General features: G+C 45.7%; 1 long non-coding RNA gene across 1 annotated transcript in view; it reads right to left on the bottom strand.

Moving 5' to 3' along the window:
• The window catches only part of LOC138511270 (uncharacterized), a 188,253-nt gene extending 161,754 nt beyond the window's left edge, over positions 1-26,499 (bottom strand). Inside the window, exon 1 of the long non-coding RNA XR_011280596.1 lies at positions 26,372-26,499. This is a non-coding gene — a long non-coding RNA (uncharacterized lncRNA). The remainder of the gene's footprint in view (positions 1-26,371) is intronic.
• Positions 26,500-27,999: the final 1,500 nt, after the last annotated feature.

The raw sequence follows: 27,999 nt of genomic DNA, 5'->3' as shown, positions 1-27,999 counted from the left end.
GGTTGACACTAACCTGGATCAGCCACGGTGACTGTAGAAAATGAGAAATCTCCCCGACCATCCTGCTCCCCCTGTGTCTATCAATGGTCTCAGGGAGCAGCAGGGTACTCAGGGAAATACTCTGGGGCAGAAAACCTTCATGACTGGACGTCTGGAACAGGCATGCGGTCTGTGGGCCTCATTACACGGAATGTGGTAAACCAAGGTGCTATTAGAACCATGGTTGCCGCCGGTACCATACTGGTACCACCATGGAGAAAAGGGGAATTACCACCCCATTCCAAGGTTGGAGGGCCGGTAATTCCCCCTTTCTCCATGGCCCTTTCCCATTCCCATTTTTTGCCCCATAGGGCTCAATGGGAATGGGGAAGGAGCAAATTACGGTACCGCAAATTTCGGTACCATAATTAGCACCAAGGTCCCTTTGCGGGTCCCAACTTTAACAGCTGGTCTACACCAGCCGTTAAGGTCGGGTCCCGCAAAGGGACCTCGTAGTAAGGCGGTAAGGGTTTACCGGTACCAGTGCCCTTACCGCCTACCGTGTAATGAAGCCCTGTGTCTTTTAAGCGTGGCCGATGAGGCCAGAAGTGACCCTTTGTGGATTGAAGGATGCAGTTCTGAAAAAGATTAGGAAAAGGGATTAGCTCCAAGTATTCTAATAGAAAGTTTCTAATGACAACTCTCCGTACCCTTGCAGTGTTCCAGGAGGAGATCGGGAAAGGCTGATGAGGCTCCTTATGTAATAACTGCTGATACAAATCAGAAGCACTTTGCAAGCAACAATGGAAAAGTCCTACCTTGTCTTCGGTCTATCCTGAAGGAGTGAAAGTTTACCGGAGACCCCTTCCCGAACCTTCCAACACAGGTATCAAAAAGAGGGGTTCTCCGGGAAACCCTCTTAGAGGGAAAAAACCCGGTGTGGGTGTAGTCCTGTAGGTGGTTCGCGTAGTTCCCTCACGGCTGGAGTAGAAAGTTTAACCAGATGGAGTTGCGATGAATTGGCTAAGGTGAGACTCTTCTGTGGGAATAGGATAGATAGAATTAAATAGTTATAACACCCTTCGCCTTATGGTACTCAAGGTTGAATGAGTGAGATGTACCTATGGGAGAATCCCAAGGAATGTTATGGAGAGTCTCTGATGGCTGATGATGCGGTTCGGTCTACTATTGGTTAAAGAAAAAACAGAAGGGAAGTGTTTGCATAAGATTTTGTGAGAAGAGAAGTGAAGGGGGACAAAGCCTGAATGTTTAGATCCCTACCTGTTGGGTTGGCCAGGATGCAGAGATCGTGTTGAGTCTTGGGAGTTCAGGGGTAGTGTCGAGACGGGATCGACCAAAGGGTGAGAAGACCACTGAGTATTTCGTCCGTAAGACTGAGCCGGGTGGAGCGGCTGGGTCGGACTGAATAGGGGTATATAGAGGCAAGTCCTGTAGGAAATGTAAGCAAATTAAAGTGAAGAAAGGCTTCCCCAAATCTAAGTCAATGAGAGGCGTGTATTGCAGTTTCAGTAACTCACGGAGCGGAGCTGTGATGAATCGTAGCAATGCGTAGTACTCCTGGCAACTCTCGTTCATATCGTACTTCCGCAGTAGAAGGAGGAGTCTCACTCTCGTCCTTCTCACGAACCACTAGACCGCTCCTCTGAGCTGGGGGCTCCCTGTTGGTGGTACGAACTCGCATCCACGGCTGTAACCGCCAACGATGTCAGAGAGTAGGATGCCGAAATCTGGAGAGGTCAGGACAGTCCCTGTTAGGACAGAGAAAGAGAGAAAAAGGTTTGCGAGAGAGCCCTTACCAGGTTAGGACCCTGTGTGATTTCTGTCTGATCAGTACGAATCTGTAATCCGCTGGAGATTGCTTCCGTGCTACTGGGTTAAGTGAAAGAAGTAGTTGTAAGTGGTGTTCGGTCATGCGCCAGGAAGTTATGTAGGGATGTAGCCTGGCAGAGGGGAGGAGAAGCAGGAATTGGTCACTGCGAGTCAGAATTAGTGGAGACTCGGCGAGCAAGTCAAAGGCAGCGCAGGAAACAGGTGAGTGGCCAAAAGCAGGGGAACTAGAAGACAGATGGGAACAGGGTTAGAGAGAGCTTCAGAAGACAAGGGACTACAAGTATTAGGCTGGCGGTTCACACACTAAGCCCCTCTAAGAGGAGTAGCGATGCAATGTGAGATCCGAAGCTGCCAAAACATGTATCTCAGATTTAGAGAAGCCATGTCCCCGAACCCTCAGTTGTTCTATGAGAACTACCAGAGGCCCACCACCCAACTCCTAAATCCCTCAATTGTCAGTTGATTAGTGTACTTGTAAAGTACATTTTAGTGAGAGGAAAGCCCCCAAGGAAGAGCACAAACTGAATGCCCTGTGATTTGTACTGCAAGGTGCGTGGGGTGAGGATTACACATTTAAGACAACAATGGGGAGGCATTGTGGCGGTGCCAGAGTGTCTGGGATCAAACAAAGCTCCTCGCATTTCTGAGAGCTATCTTGATCTTAAGAGTATCCATTGAGCTCATGTCTAATTACCAGGTGCACATCACATGGTCGGGATGCAAAATGAAAGGTCTTTTCATCCAATGAAACAATTTTGTTTCTAGGGTGTGAACTAATTGTGGCCAAGGATCACGTGGAAGGAGATCAACACAAGCATCTCCAGCCAATCATCTGGTCAATAAGGAACCAACATTATATATATATATACATAGGGGCCCCACCAATGAGAATGATGAGATAATATTGTAAACTGTTTCCGCCATGAGTGGTGTTGCTGTTCCTTAAAATGCCTTGCTTGTCTTGAACTAACAAGGGTTTGAATGCCTCTGATGACATGTATTTTTCCATTTGGAAGTAAAACCTTGTTATCCTAGTAAAATCTGTTTGAAGCTTTTTTTTACCCTAAAGGGTTGCATTTATTGTGTGTCTGGTTGTCAAGAGGTCTGCCACAGCTTTCACGACCACAAATATGAACTATAGCGACACACATAACTGTCTATCCTGCCAGACACGCCCTCCTACATAGCTCCTAGTATTCCTCATTCCACCCATCCACTTTACATTCAGTCGTAGGTGACTAGCAGCGTCTTGGCCACTCTGTCAAAATATTAATGGCGGAAATGCACACAGCATCTGCCAATTTCCCATACATTGGACTTTGGTCCCTCCGAGGACGTTCAACCAACAGCAGATTGGGACCAAAATGATGGTGAAAGGTGCTATAAAAATGACAAAAATGAATGTATGAATATACTCCACTTCAAACTATGTTTATGCCTCAAATGTTTCTACTCTTCAATTCACGTTCTACAAAGCAGTGTCACATGATCAAGCACTATAGCTATCCTTTAACATAATGTGTTAGGAAAACAATATATTTGCGACTGGACAAAACGATGGAACACTGCCACACATCACTGTCGGTTAAATTAAGATCAGTCTAGAATAATATTTAAGCTACATTCAAGCCAAGATCTTCGTGTACTGATACACAAAAAAGGCCTCAAAGAGAATTCAAAATGGAGTGACACATAAAATGCAGTATACATTTATGTAATCAAGGACTGTGCCACAGTAAGCATACAGTAGAAAGATGACTTCACCAGAATAGACTCAACAGCTGGATGCACACTTTGACAATATGCCAGACTGCTGCTTTTGAATGACCTAGAAGATCAGACATTTAATTGCAAAAAACACAAACACATGATCATCGGGGCCTAATGTTGGTCGTACTGTCGATTGCAAGTCACTAGAAAGCACAGGCTTCAATTATATTTGAATAATGATTAAACAAAGTGACAGAGCAGGTATCCTTGAAAAATGTGACTTATAGCACTAGTCAAAAGTCACAATAATGTGAATAAATCTGCCGGAAATACCTTACGCTACACAACAGACAGATGTCCAATCATTATTTATGATGCTGTTAAATCACAAGTTTGGATACATTCTGTATGCAGTGGTGGTACTTTTAGTAATTCTACATTAGTCCTAACAGATATCAGTGATGTGTGGAGACTCAAATGAGTCTTCCTATCATTTATCATCTTCATGTTCCAAATGTAATCACATGGAAATCTCCTCACTAATCAAGATATCAACAACCCTCCAGCCCTCATATCTCTGTCCTCTGCACTGGACTGTCAACCTACTTCACCCATTGTTTTGCTTTGCTCTGTTCACAAACCACAATCACTCCACTATCCTATAACCATGCTTCTTCCTCCTCTCACTTGATGTCCTATTTGCTGTATGCTAATTACTATGCCCTCCACATCTCTTCTAAAATCTCCCTCCCTCCTCTAATGGTCAATGATAAATTACTCTAAGACTCACAATTTTTGGGCAGTTCCTGATGCACCTCTTGTTCCTCTTCCTCCCTGCACTCCTACCTTTGTACCCTAATGATTGACTGGTGGCCCTGTTAAACAGTAATTATATAGTGCTTAGTATTTATATTGCCCTAAGCCTATTCGCGCTACACGGAAAACCGTGTTGCAAAGTTCCGATTTTTGGGTTAACTTTGCCGCCATTTTAAGATCCATCTGCCATTTTGATTTTCACTTGTGTGTTCTACTTTCTAAAATGGTGGACTATGTTTTCGACTTGCAGCCAAGCCTTCCAACCTTTGAGTTCTGTTAATGTTTAGGGTGTCCGAGAGCCGACTGTTTAAACTGAGCAAAGAGACCTTGTGCTTCATATGAACTGTCATTCAAGTGTTGTCTGCGCTCTCAAGCCTCATCCTTGTATAAACATTGGGACAATGAAGATCAAACCTCGAGCGTATGCTTTAGCTGAACTACATTGTGAAGAAACTTGGAATAAGGCTTACCGCGGGATTCGAGAACATATATTGCTATTGTGTCTTCATTGGAATACAAACCTATGTAATCCTTCACATGATATTGTAAAATCTGTATGTGAATGAGGCACAAACTCTAGACCACAAATTATTAACATGAAGAGAGTCTGGACAATATTGCATGAAATGTATAAATACGGGAGTGTTTAGATGTTCAGCACTCTCTCACCTCTCTTTGTCGGCTGGTACACACTGCGAGGTGTTGGGAGCCAGATAGCTATATGTTTTGCTTTGTAAACTGTACAGTAATAAAAGATCCGTGAATCTTTTTAGCCTGTGATTGGTGTATTTCGTTTCAGTCTCGTTATTTCTTTGTTCTTTCAGACACTGGAGAATGAAATTCTTGATCTAGAAGCATGACCTTGGGATCTATATGAGTGGCAGCCCACACTTTTAGCTTGACTGCTAGTACTAGAAACTGTAATCCACCATGGATTACAACTGGAAAAAACAATGGACAACTGGACAAAACAATGGAAAACTGCCACACATCACTGTCAGTTAAATCAAGGTCAGTCTGGAATAATATTTAAGTTACATTCAAGACAAGATCTTTGCAAGAGTGTACTGATAAACAAAAAAGGCCTTCCCTACAATATACATCCTCCCCAACCACCCACATAACACTTTACCCCCATCACTCACGTTATCTTTGAATGAATTTATTTAATTAATGTAGTCAAAAAAATAAGTTAAAATAACTGTTGGAGTGAATAAATGTGATACCCTGCAAACACACACTGCCATCAGTACCCATTAGTGTGACATCTACTCATGACACTCTGTCAACGCTCATGCCACTTTCCACATGTTGGAACTGAGCAGGTTCTCTGACAAATTGACTTCTGCACTGCAAGAGTAAAATGAGTAGGGACTAAAACACCCACTCAGCCCTCACACTGCTACAAACGAAGAGCCAATACAATCATAAAGGTAAAACAGGCGCGGCTTTGTGTGGTACTGTGGACACAGGGCAGGTTATACTCTCAAGAGGGGTATACATGTGTTTCAGTAGCAACCAAAATAGCAAAGTATTACCAACCAAAATAAAGGAATCCAATCGAGGATCTTTAACCCCTAAAGTGCTAAGGGTCTGTTTGTTTTGAATTCCTTAAGGAATCATTGTAGGCTTTGTTCACTCATGCACTTAAGTGGGTACATATATATACCCTGTGATTCCTGTTCCCAATGCAGCTTCCTGTCGAGTGGCTGTCTTTCTGGGGAGGATGTAACCGGCCCTCAAAAAGGAACACAGAGAGGCAATGCACAAGGCCATATTCCTGCCACCAGTGGCAAGGGCAGCCTGTCTGGGGAAAATACACATAATCTTCTCACCGGGAGCTGGGTTCACAGGGCTTACACATGTGTGATATCAAATTTCTGTGGCTGTAATAATTGTGAGAAATACCATAAACCATACCATAACTCAGGCATGGATTATATTTAGAGATGATTGTGCCACCAGGACTGCATCCTCATAATTGAGTTTTGGAACTGGGGTGAATATCTGAAATGCCGCCCATGTGCTGCAGAGACTTGGCTGTCACTGCAGCTGTCTAATGGGCACCTGTGACTACTGACCCTGCTGTGCGTTTGTGGATAGCAGGTGCTGCAGATAAGGCTAGTGATACTGCAGGGCACAAGTGCCCACTATGCATTTGTATTGCGCCTTGAAACACTTGTATAGGCATGTTATAAATGCCTTATCATATCATATCATATGGAACTTGTGAAATGGGAATCTGATTGAGAGATTACCTTTGCAGACATGGAATTACTGTCTCATTTTATTAATGCAATACAAATAAATAAAGCCAGGGGTTCTACAGCCTTTCCAAATGGAAATCTGCAACAGGCTCCTCCTCTTCAAAGATATTGCACATATTAAACTTGTTTTGAGGGTTTAGGTCTATTTGATCGAAAATAAATTGACCTTTTCTGATTTGACCGAGTTTTTTTATGTAGGTTTTGTTTGTTCAAAAATGGAGGGGGAGACACCCAGTGCCTCCGCCCACTTCCCTCCACCTTAACCTATTCCCTCCCCCCACATCTATATTTAATTACAATTGACTGAAATTCGGGTATAATTCGAACAAATAATTGTGTTCAATTCTAAAAAAAAGATCAATTAGGCCAAGATCAAGTATGCTTATATCTTTTTGAGAGGGACTACTCTACTCAATGCTGATATTTAGGAGCCGATTCAAGGAACAAATGTGTGTGGAAAATCTTTGCGCAAGCTGGAGCACGCGCACATTGTGCACCAGCCGCGTGCGCCACTTGTGCATCGAATTCTATGAATTACCCCCTTAGTTTTCACAAAGCTAAAGAGAGCACATTGTACCACTGGGAAGAGGAACACATTTGAATGATAATCTAGAACGCAAGCTAGAATGACAAGGCTAACTGAACAATGGATGGGTGAGGTGCCGAAAGGCCAATGACGTCCGCTCCTTCAGACAGGAGTCTATCTCTGCACACATTTCTGTTCCATTCCGAAAACAGGTGCAGGGGTGAGCGTGACATAAAAGCGATTCGGATACGTGTCGACACCTTTTAAATAACAATCCAAAGAAAAAAACAAGTGCAGATGGAGTACTCCTTAGCTGTCAATGTTAAGAAATTCTTTGAAGTATACCTATCATCTTATCCTAATTTATACCTTTCAGTATGGTATGAAGAACAAGCAGCATTAACCTGTCCATCAATCACTACAGCACAAAAAATATAGCAATGCTAACATCTGTGGTGCTATATTCTGTTTTCTCATAAGAATATTTTCTTTGGCTCTGTCCTTGATTGCATGCATAAAATGTATTAAGAGCAGACCTAGCTTTAAAGCAGTGTAGCTCTTTACCCATGATGAGCTTGTGTGAGCGGAAGAGAGTTCAGTGGTCTGTGAGTTACTCTCTGAATAATTGGGTCTTTATCTCCTTATTGAAGTGCAAGATGAAACCTCTTAGTGCAGGTTGTCAAGATGTTCCAGATGATGATGCCTTGCAGCTGAAGGCCTGTGTCTCATTTGTCATTTTCCCGGCAATTCTTATGTCTGAGCATGGGTATGTCATGACTTTGGGAAATGCATAGTCCTCTGCATCCCTTGAGATATTCTGCAAGGAAGGAAGGATGATTGCCTTGAAGGTGAGTTAGGGTGTTTTTAAGGTGAAGTGCCTTTAAAGTGGGAGCCAGTGTAGCACTCTTAGGAATGGGTGATGGGATTCAATTTCTTCATGCCAATGATAAACCATGCTGTAGCACGGTGGATGGCTTCTGGAGGGGTTAGGGTGGCTTCAGGGATTACAATAGTAGTAAATGGCCTTAAGTGATCATTAAAAGTCACGAAGGCCCTTACCCCATACTGGAAACCATGACCGTGTACAACAATAGATGGATTCATTGCCCATTGACGAACTGCTTTCAATTGCCAGCATCATGTTATGTTATGTTATTGTATGTTATTGTGCATTTGTATAGCGCCTTTTTTAGCATTGGTATGATCTCAAAGCACTGTGGGATGAATGCCCTTGGGGACAGTAGTCCAGGTCAGTGGCAAGAGTAGGGTAGGAGATAGTGCTTAGGTGCACTCAGTATCTCTGGAAACTACCAGCTCCTCACCTAATAGAATAGGGACAGAGGACTGTAAGAGGATTCAATCCAGCAGTACAGCTAAGTCAATGCCTAGTCTGGGATACTGAATGGAAACCCTTATTGATATATATTTATGTCCAGTTCATGAGTTCTGGATGACTACCCCTATATAACACCCCTCTCTTGGAATCCCCCTAACCCCAAAGAGCCAAGAAGTAGTTCTGTTTTGCAAGTTAAAAGGTTTAGTTGAGAATTTAAACAATATATATATATATCACACATTATAATGAATTAATAATTGAATAGCACACTTAATCTGAGCAGTAATCAATAATGGATAGTCTGGCACTAGCACACTTCTTTATAATCAATGATGAGTGGTTATAGGATGGATAAGATAGCAACAATACTTTTATGGTTTCAAATGGATGCAAGGTGGAATGAAAATGCAGTACAGAAAAAAACTTGATAGGGTTTCAGCAAAAGACAATGTAATCACTTTCTTGGACAATTCCCCCCCCCCCCTTTTATGCAATGTAAGGAGATGAAGATGAAGATGACACAGTTCTTAGGAATGCAATCAAATAGAATTCAGTTCAATTCCCCCCCAGCAGCTTATACAACAGATAGGAGTTTTGAAACACAGGCAAAATGCTTTGAATATGGTGACAATGCAGTGAGAAATATGCTGAAAATGCTTTTAATTCCCTTCAGGAGGTTCAGGGTGAGTGGTATCTAGTTAATATGAGTTCAGGCTCACTCTAGCAATGATTCAGGGATGGTTCTTAAAAGGCAAACGAAATTTAGCAGTTCAGGCAAAAGCAGCTACCTTTTTACAAGTAAAGAAATCGGGCCAAATCGCAAATCGCGGCAAAATTCGCCAATGCGTGAATCGTGATTGCGGAGAAAGTATTACGAGTAGGCTTGCTGGAAAGGTAAGATTCTAAGCTTTCAGAGGAAAGTTAAACCAAGTTCCTAGCCCAAACAGTTACGGAGTTATGAACGATTATGTGAAGGTTGTTTTTCGGATTTGAAATTTTAAAAGTTCAAAGTGACAGGTTACAGCTTGCAGCTAGAAAATGACAGGTGACAGCTTTGCAAATGACAGGTGCAAGTTAGGAGGCAGTTCTGGTTAGATTAAAATAGATTGAATTATATTATTTTAAATAAGAGATTGGTTCTGCACAATTCTGCTAGGTACTCACAATATATTTTGAAATAGGCCTCCCCACGGATCTGGTCAGGTTTTGGACTGGACTCCGGTTCTGGTCTCGGCACTTCACAGTGATCTGGGTCAGCTCTCTGGTTCTGCTAACAGCGGACTGGGTCACTCTGGATCTCTGGCCTCTGGTTCTAGCTACTGCTCTGCTTTCTCTGGGTACAGCACTGCTTCTGGATCTTTCTGCACAGCTTTCTCTGGACCCAGCGCTGATCTGCACGGCTCCTGGATGCTGCTACCGCTGTTAGGTTTGCTGGATGCTGAGGCCTACTGAGAAGAGTTCTCAGTTTGTGGGTTTAGGCCCTTGCTTTGAGTTCTGAATCAAGTTCTTTGGAGTTTTAAAGTCTAAGTGTTGAATCTGGTATCTTCTGGATGTTGTATGGTCCGGCAGAGCGCGTTGCAGCAACTGGATTTGAATGTCCTCTCTAGCTTCCAGTGGCTCTTTTTATGTCTTTTGAAAGTGGGTGTGTGTGCAGCATCACTAGCCAGCCCCTCTTTCAACTGCCCATTGGTCAAGCTTTCCGCACTGCTTTGATTGGGGGAAGGAAATGTGTGTCATGGTGATGCTGTAGGTTTTATGGGTCAGAGGATCCTCCCTGGTCAGTTTGCCCACAAATCTATATTTGACCTAAAGACATATTTCATAGATACACAGTGGTTTGAAATTGCATGCACCCATCACGTATCACATGAGGTATACACTGTTCAAACTCTGATGTTTCTAAGAGCTTGCATTTAGAAACGGCAACATTTTGCGTTTTTTAACTGGTTTTGCAATATTGGTTTTTCATTAAAAATTATATACATATACACGGCCTGTCCATACATACTGCAGTAAATTCCCATGTCTCTAGCTTAAACACAGAGTCTGTAGTATACATAAATAGCAGGGTTTTGCCCCAGAACATCACACACATTGGAGTTTGGGCTTGAATCGAAGGTACATTTTTTAAATAAAGGCTCTCAAAGTTATACATTCCTGTCATTTGATTACAAAGAGTTATCAGTGTTTCTGTAAAATATATATTTTGCTTTCAATTCAGTTCTCAGAGTGTTGGAGTCCGCCTCCAAGACTTGGGTGGGTCAGTGATCACATGTGTCTTCTGGCAGGCAGGCCTTTGTTGACAGGAAACAGTCAAAATCAACATATTCTATTCAAGTGCAATAACCTATTGTGTGGTCTCCAGGAGGCTCCCAGCCAGTCTGCCTTCAATCAATCAAGAGGTCATGTGAGATTCTCACTCCTGGTGTGAATCTCTGGAGATGAGAGGTTTCCCAGCCTTTGGCCTGTTAATTAAATCAGATTGTCTTCTGGGAACAGCATGTGGTTAAGATTTTAATTAACTCCCAGCCTTTGATGTAAAGGCCTCTCCTGCAACTCCTGACATGCAGTTTCCCTGTCAGAGTTTAGACCGCTAGCGCCGCCCTCAGTCAAAAGCGGGTTCTGCATGCAATTTTTTTGGATCAGTCTTGAATTCAAGCATTTCAAACAAGAGATATTACATGGAAGTATATTGTCCAGGTTCAACAAATGGCATTGGTGTAGTTCTGCAGTAAAATAATTTTGTGCCCATAAATTAGCCATGTTTGACCTGAAGAAAACGAATTCCCACCAGTTATGGGTTGCTTTTGGCAATCAGCATTGCCCCTTTTACAATGGTTTTAGGCTATGTGCCATTCTGTGCTCACAACATAGACACAAATGGGTGGCAGCCTATTCTTCATGCATGTCCCTGTGCATTTTCTGTAGATCTGATGGCCATTAGGACCAGAGGTAATCGGATATCCCAACTTGGCCCAGAATCCGCCACAAACTTCTTTAATATGCTCACAATGGTTCTGTTATATCTCTCTACTGCCCCAGAAGAAGCTGGCCTGTAAGCAATGTGTAGCTTCCTTTTAACCCCCAGTATCTCCCACATCTTTGTCATTACTTCACTGGTGAAGTGGCTACCCCTGTCTGACTCAATCCTTTGAGTTAGACCAAAACGGGAAAAGATGTGGTTAATCATCAAGGCAGCTGCCGTTTCTGCCTTGCAGTTTGGGGCTGGGAGACATTCCACCCACTTGGTAAACAAGCATGTAACGGTCAACAAGTACTTATTCCCCCTAGCGGAGCGAATCACAGGGCCTACAAAGTCGATTTGTAAATCTGACCATGGGAGTGTCATTCCCCTCTTTTGGAGAGGCGCCCGGTGTGTGAGGGATGTTGGCTGAAATTGTGCACACACAAGACAATCCTTCAAATATTGGTTGAGGTTCTCGCCCGTGTGTGGCCAGTAGGCAACCTCTCTTAAGATTTCCAATGTTGTGTGAAACCCCCTATGACCGGCGGCGGCCGCATCATGGGCGTGACTTAACATCAGGCTTCGGAATGAGGTAGGAACCACCCACTGATCGTGGCCAGCTTTGGATTTCCTTACCAACAAACTATCTTGGATCCGGAACATTTTTGGACATTTCATCAACACTCTTAGGTCCTCTTTCCCAATGTAATCGGTATCTGTCAGGGGAAAGTTCTCAGGGTCCTCAAGGTGTTGGTAAAATTTACCAATAATTGGATCCCCCTTCTGAGCTGTAATCAAATCAGCATCAGGAGTCTCCTTGCTCCATTGGGCAGTTGAAAGATCATTGTGAGCATTTGTCTGGGACCTAGTGATAGCAGTGACCTGGATTTCCCCCAACAGGGATCTCAATTAGATCCCCTTGGATGGCCCCGGTTTTGGCCAGCTGATCAGCTAAGTCATTTCCAGTTTTGTCTGGTCCCCCTACTTTGGAATGACCCTTGATCTTTTTCCAGTAGATGGTCATCCCATTCGATGTGACCAGATCATCAATGTTTTGGATCAACTTCCCATGTTTTAAGGGTATGTTGTTAGCACATTTCATGCCTGTGGTTTTCCAATTAACCAGGTGCTCCACGAACCAGTTCCGTACAAAATCTGAATCTGTGATTATGACCAGTTCGTGGAGTTGATGCTGGACAGCAGTGAGGATGGCCTGATGCACAGCCATCAATTCTGCCACCTGACTACTTCGGGGACCAATTTTGTATCCAGCGGAGGGTTCTGGGGACTCATTCACCCATGCATTCCCTACGCCGGCCACCAGTTCTTTCTCCCCGTTGTTGTCAACATGGTAAGAGCATCCATCCACATAGACAGTGGGCATTCCCTCACACATGTCCTCTTCAAAGACTTTGTGTGGGGAATTAAGGTATGCCTCCATGTTGTCCTTGATTTTTAGACTTTCATCCTCGAGACAGTTTTCTCTGGCACAATCATGCAAATCAGCCAGACCTTGCGTGAGGGCACTCTTCTTGTTTTGGCCATATCTGACCTCCACAGTAAAGCCTTGCATTGACAGAATCCAGGAAGTAATTCGGGAATTACTCACATTTCCGGCCCGGATTCTATCACTTTGGAGATATTGCAGAGGCTGGTGTGGAGTCTCCACTATGATGTGTTCCCCCTGGATAAACGAGGGGTAATTCTTCAATGCCCACACCGTCGGCAGGAGTGCCTTCTCACAATCGTTGAATTTTTCCTCCACAGAGGATAAAGTTTTGCTCGCATAGGAGATTACTTTATTGACCTTGTCATGCTTTTGGTATAATACTGCAGTCAAGCACGTATTAGAGAACCCCGTCTCCAGGAAGAACTCCTTGTTTCTGACAGGGTAAGCTAGGCAGGGCGCTTGTGAGAGGCTTCTTTTGAGTTGTCTTACTGCCTCGGCTTGTTCTAGACCCCATTCCCACTTGACCACCCCCTTCAGGAGATGAATCAGGGGTCTGGTGATCTCTGCGTAGCCCTCAATGAACTTTATGCTGTAATTAGTCAGTCCAAGGAGGCTCCTTAGTTCCCGCAGAGTTGTGGGGTCTTTCAGTTTCTGAAGTGCTTCCACTTTCTTTTACTGGGGACAGAGACCCTGAGGAGTAATCTCATGCCCCAAGAATTTAACACGGGTTCTACACCACTGTGCTTTCTGAAAGGAAAGTTTTGCTCCGGCGGCCCTCAACTGGGTCAGAACAGAACAGATCTCCGCTATGTGTTCCTCCACAGATGATCTTTTGATGAGGATATCATCTACATAAGCCAGGTTACCCCTTGCACCCAGGTCGGGCATGGCCTTGTGTAGGAAAATGTTGAATTCATTGCCGGAGTTGAGGTATCCGAAGGGAGTCCGGGTCCATGTGTACTGCTGGCCCCCAAAGGTAAAAGCCAGCTTGTATTGGTCCTCCCTACTGACAGGCACGGTCCAGTATCCATTGGTCAGGTCTATTGCAGTGAATACCTGTGACCCCTGGATCTGGGCCAGCCCTTGGTCAATGTAGGGCAGAGGCCATCGGGAAGTATGGACCCGTTTGTTGAGCTCCCTGAGGTCGGCGCAGAGTCTCCACTGGCCATTTGGCTTCAATATTCCCAGCACCGGATTATTGAAAGTGCTGTGGACTGGATGGATTATTCCCCGGGACTCAAGGTTCTTAATTATTTCAGTAAGGGATTCCATGGATGCGAGAGGCAAGTGATATTGCTTCACAAATACTGGAGTCATTCCAGGGTCCGTGGGGATTGTTGTTGTATGGATGTCGGTGCGACCACAGTCATATGAGTCTACCGCAAAGAGATATTGGAAATCCAAGAAAACTTGTTTCAACTTTTGCTTATGTTCCAGAGTCACACAGGCATCAGCTAGGTTGACTCTCTCTTCCACCATCTTCCTGAAGCCTGTAAAGACTTCTGGTTTGGCTATCTCAGCGGCCTCCTCCAGCTGGGTGGAGAAGTCCCTGGTCAGAGTGCTGATTTGGACTGTAGGCCTCAGGTGGGAAAGGCAACCCTCATGGACCTGGAAAATCACCTCATCCCTCCTGAAGTCACAAGTCACATCTTCCTTACCATAGGGTCAGGAAGTGTACACCAGGAAGTTCCCCCCATGCCGGTTAAAAATCCTGTCTGGTGTTGTATTGTCCTCACTGTCACTGTCAAAACAGTCCTTGGGGATTGGTCCTAACAGTTCATTTCCTAGATCAATTGAAAAATGTCGGTCATCAACCGCCATTCCAATAATGGTGCCTGCGGCTAGAGTAATACTCTTTAAGTCGCTGTTATCCACCTCTATTGGAATGGTATGTTCTATGTTGACTAATGGAGTTGGGTTTACCCCCAACCCTTGCTGTTGGAGAGAAGCATTTAGATGTATATAAGCATCAGGGTTTTGAAAATATTGTCCTCTTTTAACTTTCACTTCCAGGGAGAATTGTCGGGTTTTTCTGGGATGGTGACTTCCTCTTTAATCTGAATTTCAACTGCATAAGGTAGCAATTGAGCTGACCTAAATGCTTTTTCTGGATCATCAAAGCCCATGGGATTATCCGCTAATCGGGACCAAGCTTTGAAGTTTATTTGGTCCAAACTAATGGCAAAGCGATTGAGAATGTCACTGCCTAAGTAAAAAGCGGCAGTGACGTCTCGCACGACCCAACAATTGTGGACTATGCTCTTGTTGCCAATGGAGATTTTGAGCATACACCTGCTTGGCAGGAGATGTTTGGATTGGGTGCTTCCAGGTCCATTTCCCATTTGTCTATCAGTTTGAATGTGGGAATGGCTGGATCTTTTGGGAGTTGGCGGAACATGGCTTTGCTGATGAAGCTCTTACCGTTGTTCACACACACTCGAGCAAGAACAGAGTCCTTCCCATCATTTAACTGAACAGGGATGAACAACTGCTCTCCAATTTGCTGAATATCAGCCAGGCACTGAGTTGATTTCACATCTTTCTGGACTATAGGAGTGGGAGTTTCTGATTGTGGATTGGTGAAGAATTTCAGAGTGTTTCCTTCCAGTGTGGAATACCACCTTAAACTGGAAGGAAGGTTGATTTTCAGAAATAGAGAGGACCCCCCATCACCAGTCTGTTGTCCTACTGCTATTACTGTCAGGTCGGGAGTTTGGTTGTTCTGGAAGTGAAATTCTACTTGGTAAGATTTTTGTTCAACCATGTGGCAGGTGCCGTTTAAACTAACATGGTTGACACTCTGTTCTAATTTTATTGGTCGGCTAGTCTGGGTCCAGAGGACCTTGTTTACACAATCTATTAGGGGTGACAACCTTCTCAGGAGGTCATTCCCTGGTAAACAAGGGGTGCTCTCTGGAGTCACTACTATGACCGGGTGTTTCACCTTGTGTCGCCCAATTTTAATGTCCAAGTCTGCAGCCCCCTGAACGGGAATTTCCTTCCCGTCAGTTGTCCAGGAAGAGAGGTGAGAGGAATACGGTAATTCTCCCCCCTTCCTGCATTTAGTTCATCAAAGGCCCTTTTTGGACAGAAGGATAGCTTGGGATCCAGTGTCCACCAGTGCCAAAATTGTACCCTGCCCCTGTACTTGTACCGGGGCATAGTATCTTCCCTCCTTCTCCTCAAGGGGGCACAGATAATGCACATTTTTGGACAACTGGTGGGCTAACTTTCTGGTTTTGGACATGGCTAGCGAAGAGATTTGGGCAGAATTCTGTGGAGAGCCTTGGGAATCTGAAAGAAAAAGTTGGCAACTGGAGATCAGAGCCATTGTGGGTTCCACTGGTTCCGGTTCTGGGCCGCCCCCCCTTTTTGGAGGCAGTCACCAGGATGGGTTTGAACCAGGGGATTTTGGTATTGTGGGTTCTGGGATGAGATGATGGGCGGCGGTAGCTCAGTCTCCATATCTCCCCAGTATGAATTGGCATCCCTTGGGACCCATTTTTCCTTGGGAGGAGTTCCCCATCTCTGAAGGAGAAGGTCCTTTCCCCAGGATCCTCTGGGGATCCATCTCCCTCAAATTGGAAGACCTGTACCTCCTCCACAAAGTGGGTCTGTTTGGGTCCTTTGTTTGTCCTACCCCCTCTCTGCTCCTTGGGAGGCGGGCTTTCAGGGGCAGGAGATTTTGTTTCCGGTTCCTGGTTTTCCAGGGGCTGTTTACAAGTTGGGAAGGAAGCTTCCTCCAAGGCTTTACACCCCCCTTCCCCTTGTCCCTCCTCCCTTGGAACCGGTGTGTTATCGGGGTGCTGCCCCCGTCATTGTTCTGGAGCACCAGGTCCAGAGTTTGGGGCATTCTGCGGTGGCATGCTCATCTGAGGGTTCTGTTGAGTCCTCAGAATGTGACCCAGATCCCGTGCCATATTTTGGACCTTGCGCTCTAACTGGGAAACCCGCTCAGGCTGATACGGGGTTCTATTTTCTCCCCTGGGCTGATCCCGGGAAGGGTAGCTATCCCTTCTCTGGTAGTACCCCTGGTTGGGAAGATTTTGGTACCCCTCCTCCCTTGGCCTCCCCTCTCCCGGATTAGGTTGTCTGAGCTCAGGGAATTGGGGAAAGAAGGATGGATGATTTTGGGGTTGGAAATTGGGTGGATACCTGGGGAAAAAGTTCTGCCCAGGATTTGGAGAATTTCTGCCCTCCTGGGGGAAGTTAGGAGGGAAGTTCCCCGGGTCAGGTGCTTGGCTGGATCCCCCCCCTTGGGCTGGAGGAGTCCACACTTAACCCAGGATTGGTCGGTTTCCCTTGTAGCGGGGACTTACATAGTCAGGGGAGCGGGGACCCCATTTGTGGGACTACCTCCTCGACTCCCTGTCTGTGACTGGCCCGAGGGATTTCTGGGATTAGGATTATTAGGTGCAGGTAGGTTTTTAGGCCCCCCCATCTCCAAGTCTAAAACGGGGGCAACCTTTACCTCTGCCATCTTGGCAGCAGCAGGGGTGCTGTTGGTTTTGGGGTTTTTGGGCGCATTATTTTTATTTTCTATGGGCTTCTGCACCTCATAGATCCGGGTAGCCTGTTCAATGACCCAGTCTAAAGATCTTTTCTCGTGAAAATCTCTCACGAGCTGGGTCATGATGTATTTGGGCAAGGCATGGAAAAATGTATCGACAAATTCTCTGCTGTCTGTGCGCACCCTTCTGGTGGTCTGCGCAAAGGCACGTTTCAGTTCTTGCACGAATTCTTGTGGGGCCTGATCCTCCCCACATTGCAAATTGTAGGCTGCCTTGCGAGCCTCTTGGGGATTTCTGTGAACAGAAAAATGTTTTAATATGGCCGCCCTATAGGTGGACCACCTTCAATGATTTTGGTCCTCCAGCCCCGCAAAGAAACTGGAGTACTCTGGGGAGAATGTCCACTTTACATATTGGATACAGCTTTGGCTGTCCTTCAAATGAAAAGTCTCCATCATTTGCTCATAGAGCTCCAAGTGTTCCCAAACAGAGTACTTGGCGTTCTTATGATAAGGCGTGATGACACTCCTGATTGCCTTAATCTGTTTCATTGGGTCCTTTTTGCCTTATTGGCCTTTTTGGTTCGGGTAACCCTGGTCCATTCATCCTCTGACTCAGAGGCACTGCTCCCAGAGGTTCCCGTCTGATTTTCCAGGTTTTCCCGGATTCTGCGAGCCTGGGAGTGGTTGGCAGAATGTGGGGACCTGATCTCCTGTGTCCTGTACCGCTCAGAGGAGTCTTCAGATCCCTCCTCGCTGCCAGGATTTGATGGGTACCCCCCCCCCCCCACTGGCCTAACTGGAAGAGGTTTTCAGGATGCCCTTAATGGGCCTACTCTCCTGGGGTTCTCCACTAAATTGCACTGTGCTTGGGTGCCCAAACCCAGATGCCCGCCCCTCCATACCTGGGTGGTACTGGCCTATGAGCCCCATGCTTCTGGCTGGATAGTAATCTGCCATCCCTGTGGCCCGGTGCTCATGTGCGCCAGGGGACATGGGGGTGGCAGAGTCCAGGGACTGAGAGAGATAAGGGCCTCTGGTACTAGGGCTCCTGAGGTTATGCTCAGGAGTTTCCCTTTCCCAGCGAACCTGGTCTCTATCCGCCCCTGCTCCCTGTTGCAATGCAAGAGCCTGCGCTTTCAGTTCCTCAGTTAAGGCCTTACTAGACTCTATCAGTCGCTCCTGCATCGCTACCTGTTGTTGGAGCCTATCATTGTGCTGACAGAGAGCCTCATTTTCTCTCTGTGCCTCCTGATTGGTCCTGGAGTACTGGGCCAGTCTCTGCTGCAGGAGGGTTACCTCTTGAGCTGTGTCCCTATTGGCCTGCTCCTTTCTTGCCAGAGCATCCTCCACCCTCCTGGTGTGCTCTAACAAGTTCTGGTGTTCTTTTTGGAGGTCACCCAGTCCCTGGAGGGCCAGGTGATTTTCTTCCATTTTCCTTTTTAAGTGGCAGACTTCCTGGCCTAAGGTATCCCTTTCCTGCGAAGAGCCTGCATCTGTGCCGCCAGGTCGTCCCTTTGCCTTTGGAAGGCACCAGCTTTCTGGCGCTCCTGGTCAAACTCTGCCTGGGTATCCAGGTCTTTCAAAATCAGTTTATTGCTCTCTGCCTTCTCCCTATCTAGGTGGCTTTGCAGGGTGACTACCTGCTCAGCACATGCCCTATTGAAGTCTAACTGTTGCTCCAGCTTTTTCTGGCTCTGCAGTAGGGAGTCCAAACCTTCTTGGTACTCCTTCTGCAAGGCCAGAAATCTGGTATCCTGGTCCGCCTTTTCCTGTTGCAGCACATCCATATCCTCCATTATTTTAGTGATGTACCATCTGCTGTCATTTTCTGACTCCTGGCTCCTGAGCAGCCTCTGCTCAGAAGAGTCCAGATCAGATTGGGCCTTCTGTAGTGCCAGCAGTTGCCTACTCGCCAGATCTTGGCCTTCAGCACATTTGTCCTGCATGGCTCCCATATGTAAATATAAATATGCCGCTACCCTGGCAATCTTGTGGTGCTCATCCTTGGCCTTAGGGGCCATATATAGCTCACTCAGGGCCACATGTAGGGGACCCTGATCTCCCCATTTATCTGACCCTGTTTCTGTGACCTGTTGCGCGATTGCCTGCAACCAGACCGTTTGGTCCTGATGAGTCCACTCACCTCTCACAAATAGCTTATGTAAGAAGTGTTCTCTGGCTATTTTCATATCTACCAAGGTCGTCATTCTGGAATTTGAGTTCCTTCCTGACTTACAGAAGTTTGTATTTTATTTTTGCAAAACAGACCTTTTCCTTAGAGCGTTCCTTTGAGGAGTGCTTTACAGCGTAACACAGCGTGGTGATCAGACCGGATATGTGTATCTGGTCAGCTGGCACACTGTATTAATCTGCACAAGTGATAGATCTAACCCAAACGTCCGGCTCGAGCCCCCACTTTGTAAGAGGATTCAATCCAGCACTACAGCTAAGTCAATGCCTAGTCTGGGATACTGAATGGAAACCCTTATTGATATATCTTTATGTCCAGTTCATGAGTTCTGGATGACTACCCCTATATAACACCCCTCTCTTGGAATCCCCCTAACCCCACTGAGCCAAGAAGTAGTTCTGTTTTGCAAGTTAAAGGGTTTATTTGAGAATTTAAACAATATATATATATCACACTTTATAATAAATTAATAATTGAATATCACTTAATCTGAGCAGTAATCAATAATGGATAGTCTGGCACTAGCACACTTCTTTATAATCAATGATGAGTGGTTATAGGATGGATAAGATAGCAACAATACTTTTATGGTTTCAAATGGATGCAAGGTGGAATGAAAATGCAGTACAGAAAAAAAACTTGATAGGGTTTCAGCAAAAGACAATGTAATCACTTTCTTGGACAATTCACCCCCCCCCTTTTATGCAATGTAAGGAGATGAAGATGAAGATGACACAGTTCTTAGGAATGCAATCAAATAGAATTCAGTTCAATTCCCCCCCAGCAGCTTATACAACAGATAGGAGTTTTGAAACACAGGCAAAATGCTTTGAATATGGTGACAATGCAGTGAGAAATATGCTGAAAATGCTTTTAATTCCCTTCAGGAGGTTCAGGGTGAGTGGTATCTAGTTAATATGAGTTCAGGCTCACTCTAGCAATGATTCAGGGATGGTTCTTAAAAGGCAAACGAAATTTAGCAGTTCAGGCAAAAGCAGCTACCTTTTTACAAGTAAAGAAATCGGGCCAAATCGCAAATCGCGGAAAAATTCGCGAATGCGTGAATCGTGATTGCAGAGAAAGTATAAGGAGTAGGAAGTCGGTTGCATCTTGAATGGTTCTCATATAGTAAAGTTACCTAACCATGTAAATTCACAAATGTTATTCTGATACACTGGATGGTTCAGGATATAATAACATACCCCCCCCTCCATAGCTTCAGAGTTGATGTGAATCAGCAAAACCACTTGTCTGGAGTCCAATAAAACCAACCTGAAACATCTGAGTCACTCCAGGATTTGGAAAATGTGTCATTTGCAGGTCCAAGGAGATGGGATCCTTGCCCCCTCAGGATTGCCATGCACACACAATCTTTTTTTTTTCATTTGTATATTTATTTTTAAGGACACTGATTTCCGCCGATCCTAGCATTTGGAGGATTGATGTTTTACATCAATCCACCATGTAAGGTAAGTAGCAAAGTTCCTGTCCTTAATATTGTTGTTGAGTCTCTTGACATTCCAGCACCATAACACAATTTGTTTGGACCTCTACCCTTTCCTGGCCAGTTGAAAAGGCCATACCTGACACTGTGCATAAGGTCATCAGTAACCAGTCCGCCACAGGCGTGTATACTTAAATAACTTTGAGAAGTTAGAACCCCATTGCACACTGTGCTAGGGCGTTCCATCCCCACTTACACTACGATCCTGGGACAAGCAGTGAATAACCCACCTACCAGAATGCAAACAAAATAAGCACAAAACAGAATACACCCAATCAGTCCTTTGACAGTGGGCACGGTAGTAGCAAGACGCATACACTCCAGTTGGACAAGCATGGATGACTTAGTAAACAATCGAAGCAATATGCTCTGTAACACCATGTGTCAAATGCCAGTTAATAAACACCAGCTGTGGATCCACACAAGCCATCAGAGAAACATTATATCAATCAGGCAGATCCTCCATACCCACAAACTTCCCAAAATACCCAACAGAAGAAACATGGCGGCCAGTAAATTGGGACAAACCAATCATGGGAACTAGCCTTGACTGCAGTGTAACACAGCAGCAGAGTTCAGCAGCATCATGAATTATAGTTTGGCTGAGTCAAGCAACATGGGAGAGCCGGCCAATCATCTCAGCTACTAACAGAGTTTGGGTTGTAATATTGCTGGAGGTCAAGCCCCCAGCAGAGGAAGGAGAAACTGGATTCATCCCAAGGAAGGAAGTTGAATTCTAAGATGTTTGAAAGAAGTGGGTTAAGTCTTCGCTTATAATGGAAACTCACACTGGCAAAAGCTAGACATACTTAGGCAGCATTAATGTTTAAACGGCTCATTTTGGATTGATCATGCAAAGTCTGGGGAGATGGCAATGCTGGATTCCTGCTGCTGTACATCCCTGAGGTTTCTGGCACTGCAATGTGCCGGTTTGCAGCCCCTGCAGTTTAGCACCTTAGCCATGATGTGGCTGGCAGGAAATCCGCGTTTTACAGGGGGAATGAGAGACCTGTGGGAAGGCTCATTGAAAAACTGTCAAGTGAAGGGCGATCCTGGAGAATTTCCTTAGAACTTTCCCCAATAAGGTTTCAATTTAGAATAATCGCCTGAAACAGGAAAGTCAACAAGGCATACAGCGTTTCTCTGGTATGTAGCTTTGAGGTCCAGGTTCCGGGCCTGCATGTGGGTTATGTCATGTACAAACTTCTCCAACACAACATGGGACACTCTCTGCCTATCCAAGATAGGGTTGATTGTGCTCTTGGCCTCTGCAGCTCTTCCACTTTCCTTAGTGAACTCCATGGGCCGTATTTGAGAGACGTTGCACTAGTGCAAATTTAATTGTGGACGGTATGAGCACTTGGGGTAAATAAAATCGCCTAGTGCAAAAAATGTACTCATTTTTTAGGAAGAATGTATTTTTGCACTTGTGCAAGTGTGGCCCTAGAGTTATTACCGTGCTAAATTGCACTTGCACCAGTGCAAAGTTTATGTATGTGGCCCCAGGTTTATGGGATGCTGAGCTTCTTCAGCAGTCCCTCGAGGAAGCAACCTAGTGACCCTACACCTGCATTTCAATTGCCACAAAAAAGCACACAATACTGCCATGTAGACCTGCAAAGGGTGCACCCCTGTGTCCTCTGAGGTGACCTTCATGGGTGCCCCCTTTGCACATTTCAATCAGGGCTGTCGCTTGTCAAATCGCACCATGGAGCCAGGGGCATCCACTATCATCAGGAGAGACCCCTAGAAAACAGCTGTAAGGTGTAGTCCATAACACAGGAGAGAGGGCCGGACTGGGAACCAAAAGTGGCCCTGGAATTTCTTTTCAAAGTGGCCCATATTTTGCCTAACGAGCGAGCACAGCACGTGAGCCTAACCCTTCTATGACGATATTGAGAGTATCCCCAAGAAAATTTTGAAGAAAATACATCAATATTAGTTAATTTAAAGCATGTTTTAAACACATAGGGATTAAAAAGTGATGTTTTAAATAAGTTCATGATGTCTCAAATTAGATCTTCAATGATAGAGGGACCGGGGAGGTTATACATTTTGCAGATGAGAACAACTAATTAATGTGGTATGAATGGTGCCCAGTCAACATACATCCCAAATAAATTTCATCTTATTCCTGTGCTAAGGGCACAGAGATAACATGTATTCTTAAACAAGCATTGGCAACGCCAACAGTTTTTGATTTTGTGTAGGCATGGGAAAGGCATTTGCCAGGCACACCCATAGAGGTATTAACTGGATTGTAGCACCTAGAAAGTGTTGAGTACCTGGGAACATAATAGCAGTGCCTGATGAATGCCTAATATTGCTATACAAGCTTAACCTGTTGGCTTTGCCGATGCTTGTTTTTAAAAAGACGTCCGTGAAGGACAGACATAGTGCTTATAAATCGAGTGGCTAAAGGCAGACCTGACATTCTTATTACACCAATTGCATATTTACAGTTTCAATTAAGTCATTAACTATCAGAAGACTGCTTTGAGAAAACATCAGCAGGCACGTTGAGCCCACAGCTTGATGGTAAGGCTTGATAAAGCTAGGATCACGTGTTTTGGGTGGAGAGGGGCAAAAAGAGAGTGGAAATGTCACAACAAAGTGGCAAACTGTCTAGTGTAGATGTTAATTATGACTGAGAGGGTGACATTGTGCAAGCACTGCTGACTGATGGTGAGAGTGGTTGAGGAAGAGTGCAGGAAATCAGTGGGGTAAGTCACAGTGACATATTGGAAATGTGTGAATGTGGATGAGAGGCACGTGTGGCTATGCAAGGACAGGTATACAGCTGTCCATAAAACTGTAATCTCAACAGTCCATGTGACAGCAATACCAAAAGACCACGAGACTGCGAAATTGGGAGCTCTCACGACACCAATTCTAGACAATCATAAGACTGCAAAATCTGCGGCCCCTCTGCCACTGAAACCAGAAGCACTTGTGACTGCAATATCTGACAGTAATCCCAAAATCCTATTAGACTGCGAAATTAGGAACCCATGGGAGTGATCCCTGCAGCCAATAGGACTGAGGGTTCAGCAGCCCACGTGACATTAAACCCAGGAGCCCATAAGAACGTAAACGTAGAGGCACATCACTGACATCAGGGACCCCAAAAGCCAGTAGGCCTGAACTCTGGAGCCCATATGACAGCAATTATAAAAGCCAGTGTGACTGTAAACTCAGGAGCCCAACAGGGATGTCATTTCACCAAAATGACAGGGGACGCGGAAGTGACATCACAATATCACACCCCCAAGAGTGACATCAAAGGAAGTGATGTCATTTGGCCACGCCCCCGCATGACATCACATGAAGTGATGTCATTTGACCACGCCCCGCGTACCATCACAGGAAGTGGCATCACATAGCATTGTTTTTAAGTACATTACGAACAACATGGTCACACAGGTAAACACATTAGCCAGGCAGATAAAAGGCAGAGACATCGTATACACAAAAATGCACCCTCTGCAGACTACATAAATGACAACGACACCCACATCCCACAAACTGACATGTGAAGCATGCACACATCAACAACATCCACAATAACTGAGATCTGAAGTTACTTAATGTCGGATGCAGCAGGCAGTCTCTCCAACTCTGCTTTCCCATTGCTCCCTAGGTTTTGTAGTTTTCTGTTTCCTTTTAGAAATATAACACTATGCGTCCGAGAATGCAGGAAAATGATTTCTGAATGAGCTGCTCCCCCATGACTGGGTAAACTGAATCCTTACTCCATTCAACAAATGGAAACTAAACACAGTGCATACCAATCGTACACCCTACACAGACACACCACCGTCCCCATGTATTGCCAACATAGTACACACATGCATGGAACACACAGAGAGCACTCCGCATGCACTTGCCACCTCACTGCCCACAATTAAAACATTCAACACACATTTGCGATATTCTCTCAGACTAGAGATGCACCACACACACGACCGCCACACAAACACGTTGCATGGGCTGCGCCTGCTGTCCTACTACTGCATACCACCAGGTACTAAAGTGCGCTGCCGATCACACTCGCCAAGAAGCACTAAAGTGTACTGCTGATCACACTCGCCAAGAAGCGGCTGTGGGTCCAGGCATCGATGTGTCCTGCCAGGTAATGGCAGCCATCTGAACAGCTGGCACACAGCTCAGGAGCGCAGTGCTCTCGCGGCAGAGCCCTCTGTGCCCCTGGCACTCGGAGTGGCAGCCCAGCCGCACAGCTTTCCGGGCTCCATAAACTGAGCAAAGTTGGGCGCTCGCTATTGCTTAAAGCGCTATATAAAAATGATAATTTAATAATAATGTGATATGTATATAGCGCTTTGATCCAAAGCTACCATTTTGTTACGAGGAAGAAACACTTTTTGTAAAGGTGGCAACGTGTATGTTGCATTATTTATCGTGGACTTGTCCCTGTTTTCCAAATGCACCCACTTTGGGGATGCGCGTGGGCATGCAGGACATGGGTGCCAATCCATTGTGAGCAGCCGTAACTCAGCCTTTCATCTTTACAAGGTCGATAACATGAGTGCCATTGAGAGAGAGAGGGGTGCTGGCGGTATTGGTTACAGATTTTCAGTGTGTTGTTTGAATGTCTGGACGCTGTTTTGGGAGCTGCCTGCTTACCAGTGTGTGGTTGGTCGAACTGGCAAGCAACGGAAAGGGACCAGGTCCGCTCTTATCAGGCGAGGCAGCCGAGTAGCACGTGCCAGAGAGGAGCGTATTCCCGCCAGGTCCCTTTGACTCCCCTTCCCAACTCTAACACAGCACAGGGGAGCAACAATTCCACACATGGGTCGAGAAATGCATCATTTCTTCCATTAGACTCAATGGGAAACAAGGGCAACATATACCTGCACGTGACATATTATGTGTGGTGCTTAAGCGCCTTTAGTGCCCTGTCTATGCACTTGACATTTGAGCAGTGCACACATACAAGCTGCTTTTTCACAGGATCACACAATTCGGCCAAGTGGGTGAACCGGGACTCGAAGTCAGACCACCATGCGATATCCCTGTAAATTGATGTACATTTTTAATAAAAGAATGGATCACCATATGTATCGTTAATATCAGTGCATATTGGCCCATATTACGAAATCACTGTGATTGCAAGCAGATGTCCAAGGCCAAACGATAATTATGTTTTAATATATAGCACTTAACCACTGCTTGTACTTCATGCCTGCTACGCTGTGCCACAGTAACCGTGGCCCCAGCCGTGCGCACTGCATGCAGCCCTCACCTTGCTCGGCGGCAGTGTGATTCTGGCAGACCCTCTTGCCATGCAGCAGTGCTTGCAGCGGCATCTTCTCCTCGGCCTGGGTGATGCAGTGCATGCCCAGGAGTCGCATCCGCCCCCAGGCAGGCATCATGGAGCCTGCCCCGCAAGTCGCTGCGCGCGCGATTCATCCCGCTTGGACTTGCCTTATAATTCTTTTGAAAATAATCAGAGGTTGAAAGGCACTGGCAGGTTGACTCGCGCGCACCGCAACCCGCAAGGCAAGCTCCATGACCTCACCTCTGCAATGCAGGAAACATAGCGGAGGTGAGGTCGGACAAAGTTCATGGTTCCCACCTCGAGTGCCAGCCGAGTCCAGACCTAGTGGAGCCGTGCCCGCCCCCAAGCAGGCATCATGGAGCCTGTCCTGCAAGTCGCTGCGCGCGCGATTCAGCCCGCCAGTGACTTGCCTCATAATTCTTTTTGAAATAATCAGAGGTTGAAGGCACTGGCAGGTTGATTCACCACACAGTAACCCGCAAGGCAAGCTCCATGGCCTCTGCAATCTTTTCGAGACCCCTGATCAATTATGCAACGGCCTTAATCAGAGGTTGCAAAAAGTTTACAGAGATCGCAAGGGAATCGCCAGAGGTCGCAGTTGCAATCTCTGGCGACCCCCAAATGACATCCCTGGAGCCCAAGTGGCAGAAGGGTCACCAATTATGTGATTGAGAGCGAAGTTATCTATCCCTATTATGGCGGGCTAGCTAAGATCCCATTCATGCAGCTAGCTCTGCGTTCCATACAAGATTCAGCTGTCAGAGGCAGGATCAACAATGTATTTCCACTGATTGCAACACCTACACACTTCTAACTGGGAGCTAATATTATAGACATGTTCCCTCTGCTTCAGTTACCAGGGCCACGTTAAGAAAAGCTCATAACAGAATACCCTCAAATGTCCCCAGCACACAGTACTTAGGGTATGCAACCTTCCAGGCAGTTCCTCAGCCTGGCGTAAAGCTACGTACGACCTGTGTGAAGTAGCAGGCAGATGAGCTGCTATGTCATTCTTAGGGCACAAGCTGGCCCTGTGCTCTGCAGCTGCTCTAGGGAGGGGTGACACCTTTTGTAGACCTTGTTTAATGAGGTTTTGCCTTAGAACTATCTCACTAGCTGGTATGACCCCCATGGCAGGTTAAGAGTTTAGGCTGTGAATGGATGAAAACTCTGCATTCCCATTTGACCGTCCACCATAACAGCGCCCTCTGAATGATATATATATTGGAGAGTAAGGTGCTGCAAGGGAGACGATAGACATAGACACAGAGGACGTGAAGACACATAAGCATGATGGACTAGTCTGCCCACGTTCTTATGCAACCAACACTGTTTCCAGCTCTGTCTTTGCTCCGACTTCTCCATCACTTCCACTTGGAATGTAGCTGTCTCTGCTCTCGCATCTCTAGCTCTCCCCTGTCATCCATACCCTTTCTGCCACTAGCGCTGTTAGTGGAAGCAGTCCATTGCACTTGCAAATCGTTCTTGCAAAGAGCCCCCTCAGGTTAACGCTGAGATTGCCCGGCACTAAAAAGTAAAAAGTGCTCCCTCTGCCTCTGTTGTGGAGTGGGTTCTTGGCATGTGGCAGTATA

Source organism: Ambystoma mexicanum, chromosome 6p (genome assembly GCF_040938575.1).
Source record: "Ambystoma mexicanum isolate Mex_15411 chromosome 6p, UKY_AmexF1_1, whole genome shotgun sequence".
NCBI classification, from domain to species: domain Eukaryota; kingdom Metazoa; phylum Chordata; class Amphibia; order Caudata; family Ambystomatidae; genus Ambystoma; species Ambystoma mexicanum.
The sequence above is the reverse complement of the archived record's forward strand: the minus strand, read 5'-3'. Positions and strand labels throughout refer to the sequence as shown.